Source organism: Rousettus aegyptiacus, unplaced genomic scaffold, assembly GCF_014176215.1.
Source record: "Rousettus aegyptiacus isolate mRouAeg1 unplaced genomic scaffold, mRouAeg1.p scaffold_m13_p_2, whole genome shotgun sequence".
In the NCBI taxonomy this organism is placed as follows: Eukaryota; Metazoa; Chordata; class Mammalia; order Chiroptera; family Pteropodidae; genus Rousettus; species Rousettus aegyptiacus.
In genome coordinates, this window is record NW_023416295.1 from 66,450,074 (window position 1) to 66,458,988 (window position 8,915).

An 8,915-nucleotide genomic window follows, 5' to 3' on the forward strand; every position below is an offset into this window, starting at 1 on the left:
TTGTATAAAATATTATAATCATTTTGAAATTATAGTTATATGAAGTCATAATCAATGAAAATATAAACAAAAAATGTAGGAGAAAAACATTATGAAGATATGCTAGGACGTCAATTAATAAAATTATAATTTTTTAAAGATATTGAGCTGTTTACCATATTCGAAAGTTTGTTAAAAATGATATATTGCTATGCGTTCTCATTCTACATTAATATGTATGTATTTATAATTTTGTGTTCTTATTAAAAAATATTTCCCGAATTATAAAAGCTTTAGGCTTGGTGTGATATCTTGAGAATCATCCAGAGACTCATAAAGTTACGTTCATACTGTATTTGGTTTGTCTTCCAGGTCTTGATTTTTTTCAGTTTTAAAAAGAAAAGCAACTATGATTTTGAGTTAGTTACTAACTACTATGGCATGATGGTTGAGATTTATCAGTGGTGTCAGATTGCCTGTGTTTAATCCAAGTGCCATCCTCTTTACCTTTATGACCTGAGGTAAATTGCCTAGCTCTCTCTGTGTCTCAGTGGAGTAAACGAGATTATTATTCAGACTAAGTGAGATGATACATACACTTACAAGAATAGCTGATGCCATTCTCAATAAATTGTGAACAATATTATTATTGTTATTATCAGTGTTCTCATTAGACCAAAAATTCATCTCATCTGACTCATTATAAAGCATCAGGTATAAATGGGAGTATGTTTGGCTCAGGGATCATTTCAAAGTTATTTCATGAGAGCCACTACATGAAGATAAATACGTTTTAATAATAGAACTCAGAGAAAAAAGTGTGGCCTCAAGTGTCCTTTACTGTGTAGCACCAAATGAGAACCATCCAGAGGCTCATATAGTTATGTTCATACTGAATTTGGTCTGTCTTCTGGATCTTTGCTTCTTTTCAGTTTTAGGAGGAAAAAATAGCTGTTATTTTGACTCAGTTTCCAACTATTCGTGCTCAAAAGACAGAAGTTCTATAAAGAGATTTTCTTAACAATATAAAGGAGAAAAAATTATAGTATATGATTGTCTCCTTTAGAGTGTCAAAGTTATTCAAAGTGAACTTATACTATTTAAAACGACCCTTCCTCAGGTCCCTCCTCCAAACATCACACCCGCAATCAAGCCGTATAATCAAGTTGTTCTTCACCAAGAGAAAGCAGAAATTGGGCATTGGTATGGATGATCTTGGGATGGTTACTCCTGCCTCAATGAGAAATCAAATGTTACCTAACCCTGAATACTGCTTGTAAACTTCTCTGACATCTATTAATTCATTGTGAAGATTTGATGATAAATATTCAACTTAGATGCATGTGCATATTTAAGATAAAAGAAGAGTAATAATTTTACATACAAGTAAATAACCATGGACATGGAATAAAAACAAGATAGTTTAGTGTCAAGTATGTGTTATTGCACTGAATGTTTATATCTTCCTAAAATTCATATGTTGAAGTCCTAATAATGCTCAATGTGACGGAGATGGGAACTTTGGGAGGCGGTTAGGTTGAGGTGAGGTTATAGGGTAGGTCCCTGTAATGGTATTAGTGTCCTCATAAGAAGGTGGAGGGAGACCAGAGCATTCTTTTTCTCTGTGATGTTCGAGGACACAGCAAGATGTGGGACATCTACAAGACAAGAAGAGGACACTCACTGGGAAGTCAAATCAGCCAACACCTTGATCTTGGACTTCCCAGCCTCCAGGACTATGAGAAATAAATTCTGTTGTTTAAACCACCCAATCTATGGTATTTTATTTAGGCAGTATGTGCTGACTAAGGCATTATGCATTGGAATTTATCCTCTATTACTTTAGTAGAATTTATAGTTGGCTTTATTACACTATTTAACATGATATGATGTCATTTATTGCAATCGTGACCAATACTAGATTTCCCTTCAATGTGTTCTCTCCTTTTGTTTTTTTTCCCAATAAGCTCTTTTCCATCACATAGCATTTATCCATGTCAACTGTGGTTACAGATTCTGTCTCCACAGTGGATTCTGAGCTCTTTTCCATACCATTTATCTGAATCCCCTATGCCTACTACTATGTCTTACACAAAGTTATACTTTTAATAGTGTTGTTCAACTGGAAGAATTAGGTGGGTATGTGTTTGTGTGTGTGTGTGTGTGTGTGTGTGTGTGTATTAACTTTCCTAACAGTAACACTTGGCTACTTCATATCTTCTGACTGCCAATAATAGTTACATTGAAATTATAGGAGTAATTCACATTGATGCTTTTCATTGTTATTTAAAACCTTTTATCCTATTTTGAATAAGAATAACATGCTATAGGTATTGTAGAATGCATATATAATACATAAGTGCATCAAATAAAGACACAATAAATATGAGATACAACCAAGTATTAAACACAGAAGGACACAATAAAACCTTAATCTTCATATCCCAGAATATGATTCAAAAGTTTCCAGTAATGTTGTGGAGAGTGGAAAGTGACCATGAAAACATGTTACCACTGAAGTCAGTATTTTCCTTTCCATCCCCAAACATATTAAAGAAGCACAGAGTTCTATAGTGACTTCCAAACATCATCAGCACAGGGACAAAAGCTTAGCTAAAGCTCACATCTATCATTCTGGTTGGTACATATGGTAATTTTCTCTAAATTGGCTAGTTTTCTCAGGCTACTGTATCATCCTGAGATATTAAGTTTTTAAATTGGCTCTTCCCACCTCTTTTAAAGTTAGATGGCTGATTGCTGTCACATAATTTAATGATCTAGTCCAATCTATACAATGACTGTGTAACATGAGCAAGATAATTGTAGATGAATTGCATGCCATTAATCAGTTGGCTTTTTGTTCTTACATGTTCCATTGCTTATCATTCAAGGAAGAAAATTGTCTTTTGACAGGGGTCCCATTGCAGCCTTTTTACTGTCCAATAACATCAAGGCTGAGATTTCAAAAGATAAATGAGAATGATATAATTGGGGCAGGGAGGACTTAGTTAAAATGCCTGTTTTTCTAGGAATTATTTTTGGAGAAATTGGAAATTTGCCTCAATTGTTAGGGAATAGCTTGTAGAGTGCTTTTACATTTTAAAATAGAAATAGCTTAAATAAAATAGATTGTTTCATTAAAGATTCACCAATTTATGCAATAGACTATCCTTGGTTGTGAAATGAATAACAAAATTCTAATTCTTGATAAGCAAACCCCACTCCTTCCACTCTCAGTAAACAACTGTATTAGCAATAGAACTTCACTGTAAGAGATAACCTACCCACTCTATCCATTACTATTATACTTTACTTCTTTACAGGTGGCAATCATGCCTTGCTAATTGTTGTATTTCCATAGCCTACCTTAAATATCTGGAATTTATTAGATGCTCGATTAATGTTTCTTAACTAAGCTAATCTATTTTTGATCTGGCAAGGCTAACTCTGTAAATAAGGAGTTATTACTGGGGAAATAAATCAATATGAGGCTTCTAGAGGGAGAGGCAACACTGTCAAGAAAATAGTGATAATTTCTGACTGTACAGAAGGTACAGTAAGCAGGCTGAATACAAGGTAAAGACCTCACTTGTACTCAATATGTGTTGTGAAGTTTTTAGTCCATTTTATTTTATTTAATTTTAAGGATGACAACAAAATCAAATAAGATTTAAAAATCATCTTTTATTAAACATTATATCTATGTAATTATATTTACATACACACATGCATATACTTATACATGCAGGTACATGTGGATTTTTTTCATTTGTTAACTTGAGGCTTTGTGGGTCAAATTCCTGGCTGTGAATCACTTGTAGGAAATTACTCCTCTAATGCATCTCAATGCAGGGACATGGAAAGAAGATGGACTTTGCTTGTCTTCTAGATAGATTTTCTTGATGTTATACCAGATGTTCTTAAATGTACTTTCTGTTTCTCTCTTTGGAATGTTTCTTCTTGTATCCTCTGGGGTAAATATGTTTCTATGGGAATGACTGTCAATCAGGAAAGTGTGTTTCTTGAAATTAACTTGAAGGAAAACTCTTACTGTTGTGAAGAGACTGGTATGTCCGAATAGTCATGGAAGCAAAGTTAAAAATCTAGAGGGAAACATTATTATGAAGTTATTTCAGCATTAACATAAAAAGTCATTTATTTTTAAACTAAATATTTGAACATATAATATCTTACAAATGACATTTGCTCTTTTAAAGTGAAACAGTTTTTAAGTAGAAATAATAGCAAAAAGAGATAAAACTATTTCTTCCAATCTTTTGCAGCTGCATCTTCACTTATACAAATCTTTGCTTATTCATAACTCCTATTGCTTTCTCTTAAAACCTTTATTTTAGTATAAGCTATATATAAAATGGCGCCTCTTGATGAAAAGCAGATGTTTTTTCATTGCTTGTTTTTCCTTTTAAGAATGTTTAGATTTTTTGCAATATAATGTACAACACTAACTCTTTTTAATAAGCAAGAATGTAGCCACGGCACTTAAGTGAAAACAGGGCATAGAGGCTGGCAGTCATATAAGGAGAGCTTCATCAAACACCAGGACATATGAATGTGTAAGAATGAATGATCAGAAATGGGCTTTAAATCAATTTTATCTTCACCGTTTTAACATCAAGAAGAGTTGTTAGTTGTAAACCAATTGTTATGCAACTTAATGAACTAATTAGGAAAATCAGTTGCAATAATAGTATTGGTACAAACTGATCTGAATATAAAAAGTAGAATTAGAATTCTAATACTAAACTTTTTCAACTAGAAAGACTAAATAATAATGTTCATAAGATCTGTTCTTTATAAAATTAATCATAGGCAGTTCTTCATTTACTGCATTTGATTTCTACGATTCATTCTTCTGTAATTGTGATATACCACACTATAATATTTGTGATATTTCTTTTGTGTGTCTATGTCTTGTGGTCTGCCAGGATGGTCTAGTTAGTTTCTTAAATGAAGTTGCATAAACTGGCTCCAGTATTATTTTTCCTATTCCTTTGCCTCCTTTAGTGAATGAATGGCTGTCATCCAGAGATATAAAATATCAGGACCTCTGTTCAAAGACCACACTTGGACTGGCAGGAGTGCTATAACTGCCTGGTTGAATCAGAGCTAATGTATACTGAAACAAACTCACAAATAATAGAGAAAAGCTATCCGGATGTCGCTTAGACTGTTTTAACATTGAATTTTCCAAAGATGGAATCATAAGCTCCAGAAGATAGATGCCAGTTGTCACTTCTATCTTTGTTTCCTAAGTTGTGCATTTTTAATATGAATGAAATATTTTTTTCTCAGAGGTGACTGGGTAATTGTTTTGATAGTTACATAATTTTATATCTTAGGGATAAAATATTTATGAATGCAATTCAAGATATCTGTTATAAAGAAAAACTATTTAACCATAGTGGACTAATGGTATGTAGGGAAAATGGGTGTCAAAAATAAATTTATTATATCTTCCAAGCACTGTTTTCTGTGATAAAATACAATTTGTATGATTGTGAAGTAGCACTGTTTATTTTTCCAGTCAAAAAGTCACTGTCAAAGTATGTTTCGGGAGGAAAAAATGGCCTTAAAACAAATGTATCACATGGAATATCTAGGTTGTTAAAAAAAAAAAAAAAAAAAAACCTAGGGCAGCATGTTAAAAATGAACATTTCCAATACAATTTGTCACCCATGCATAAATCTTGCTGACATTTTCAGTCACTTTAATAGCCTGCCCATTTTATAAATCAGTATGAACTTGCACAGTTGCAAAAAGTGTGTATTTTGAACATCTCATTTGCATACTTTACCAAAAGCCAATGAGGCAGTGGGAGCAGCACTGGTGATCATAATACGTGTTTGGGGAAAGGCAGAGAAATCACTAATGGCTTTGCCTTTAGGGATTTCTGTACTCCATAGGGGATGAAAATGAGAAATATTTTTCAAACAGCAGGGGTAAAGGTTTTAAAACTAGAAACACATGGAGTGATAAAGATGTTAGTGCCACAGGGCGCATAGCAGGAAAAATTTACAATGTAAAAACTGTAATTTCAGCATTAGGAAGTAATAATCGTGTTTCATCATTGTTATTAAAGCATGACCCTTAAAGTCACATAAATTAGATATAAGTTTCCAGATAAGTTTATTAATCTTTAGTGGGAAAATATTAGGAAAGTTTATTATCAGAAAAGATTTTCAGGGGGAGATACATTTGTGTGCGTGTGTGTGTGTGTGTGTGTGTGTGTGTGTGTGTTTTCTCAAGGAAGTCTGTATCATTTCAAAGGGTAAATAAAACTTTGCTCACCATTAGCCAGTGGTTATAAATAATGTCTACAGACAGATCTTATTCTTTTAAATTAGCAATTTGACAAGATAACATGATATACAAAGAATGGGAACTAACTCATCTAGAAGAGTTATACTTGTCCAGAATAAAATAGTAAATGGAAACTAAAGCTTACTTTTAATACAGAATGTTGCTTAGGTGAGCTTGATGGTAAATCAGTGTTGCTAACACAATTATTAAATTAGTAAAAGGCTTTAGCCTTCTTAGAATATTACAAAATTTGTAACTAAAAGATGAGGTTTTATTAGTAACTCTGCAACAAGATTAGTGAAAAGTTACAGCTTAGAGAAGGGTAAGGTCAATAATTATCAGTGGACAAAGGTTAGAGAGTATTTATGTAAAGAAGTTAATTTATTTGGTAGTGAATATGCTGATTTGGAGCTAGACATCTAGATTATGTGCAAAATATTATCATTTACAAATTAAGGCTTCTCAGAAGTCTAGCTTTAGAAGTTGTGAACTAAGTCTATATCTTTGCATAATTATTTAAGTAGACCTGAATCTTGCCAAATTAAGGGAGAAAGCATGTATTACTAGATTAATTGCTTAATTTTCTTATAATAATTTCTTTTAACATTTATGAGAAAAAATGATGAGTTATAAGACACAAAATTAAAAAAACATTTAGCACAACAAACACTCCTCAAGTACATTATAAACTAAGATAAATCACATTTGTAGCAGTGTTAAATAAAAAAAAAAAAACATTTTCGTATAGAAGCAAAAATTTTGTTGTAGAAAATATAAGAAAATATAAACATAAAAATAACTATTTTCTACAACACAGACATATCCACTTTTAACATTCTCATATACAATATTCCAGAATTCTTAGAATACTGTATATAATTTTATCATTTTTATTTTATACATATAATTATAGAAATATACTTTTAAAAATATATGAGTATTATTATGTTTGACATATATAATAAATGTGCAATAGATCAGCATAATGTGGTCAAGTATAAAGCATACAAAATTTGAAAGAATAAAAATTCAGAATCATTTAAAATTAGATTAATTAATGCAAAGGACTTCCAAAAAGATATTAAATTTTTGTAATAGACTCCATCTTAATAATGTCTGCTGCTGATTTATTTAATAACACATTCTCATTCATAGATATTGCTTATATTATTCTGTTATGAATAATTATTTTAAGTGTTTTATGATATATTCAAAATGCTTTCAGATAGACAAAAGTGGTGTTTATCCTCTTAAAAAGCAATAGCCATCCACAACAATAAGTTAACTGACAGTCCATATTCCATTGCAGAATCATGAAGTAAATAGTTTTCATTGCATTTATTCATTTTCTGAAAGGAAAACAAAATATCCCAGTGACAGAAAAATTCATAAGTTGTGGGGAAACTGCAAGGATTAAGAAAATAACCATTCTGAGTTTGCCCACTTTTTGACTTAAGGTAATATAGTCAGAGAAACTGGATTACAGTGGAAAGAAATGGTGAGACTGAGTTGCTAAGGGCGTGCAGAGAAAAGGATATGGTGTAGTCTGTATTATACACAGAGTGAGATAGAAATAATGAGAGAGGGAGAAAATCAGTGAATCACGATAACTATGATGTTCTAATGCCAAGTCACTGGAAAAAAAATAAATCATAATTAACCAGCAAGAAGAACACTGGCAGGCTGTAAATGGCAAGGGTGGAGTAAGTCCAGACTTTTGTCATTTTTAATCCAGGTAGAATTTGAAAATAAACAGAAATAATGAAGAATGCTTTTTGTGCTTCAAAAATAAAAGGATGAGATCGCTTTCCTTTGAGAATTCTTCTGTGTTATTCTGTCATTGGCTATATCCTTCTCTTTTAATACACATTGTATTTATGCTATTTCAGTGAAATATTCTGTTCAGCAAAGAGTGAAATCTTAAGTTTCTGTTGTTTGTGTCCATGGAGAAATTCACATTACAGATTTACCTACCCTATAGATTGAGATGTGTTAATGTATTAGTCAGTTTTTGCTAGATTATACTGCAGTAACAAATCACCATCAAATTTACACAAACATTTATTTCTCACCATATTAGAATAGATGTCTGCACTGTGTATTCTCTATGGTTCTGACTTACAGTCATTCTTGGTTCCAGACTAAAAGATCACTATGAAACAATATTATCGCTCTTAAATCATTCTGTCAAATCATCTCACATTTCATTAGTCAGAGAAAGTCACATGTCAAGCCTGATATCAACACCGTATCCATGTGGCATCCCACAGGAAGGCTCTGCAAATGGCTAGAAAGTAGATTGCAATGTATAACCTTTATGTGGGGTTTAGGGGATAATTTTGGTACAGTAATAAAATATGTTATATCTTTAAGTACAGTAATATAATTCACCAATTGGTAAGCTTTGAAATGATAATATCTAACTGCAAAAGATTTTTTTTTTTTAAGTATAGTTTACAAATGTAGTTTTATTCTGACCATGAGATTTGGTGGGAGGTAGAATATATAGTATAATTGGGAGGATCAGAAAGAAGTACTGATCATTTCATTAACAAAACAGTTGGAAAGAGGAAATCAAAAGAAATCACCAAGGAGGGAGGGAAGCTTTTCAGAA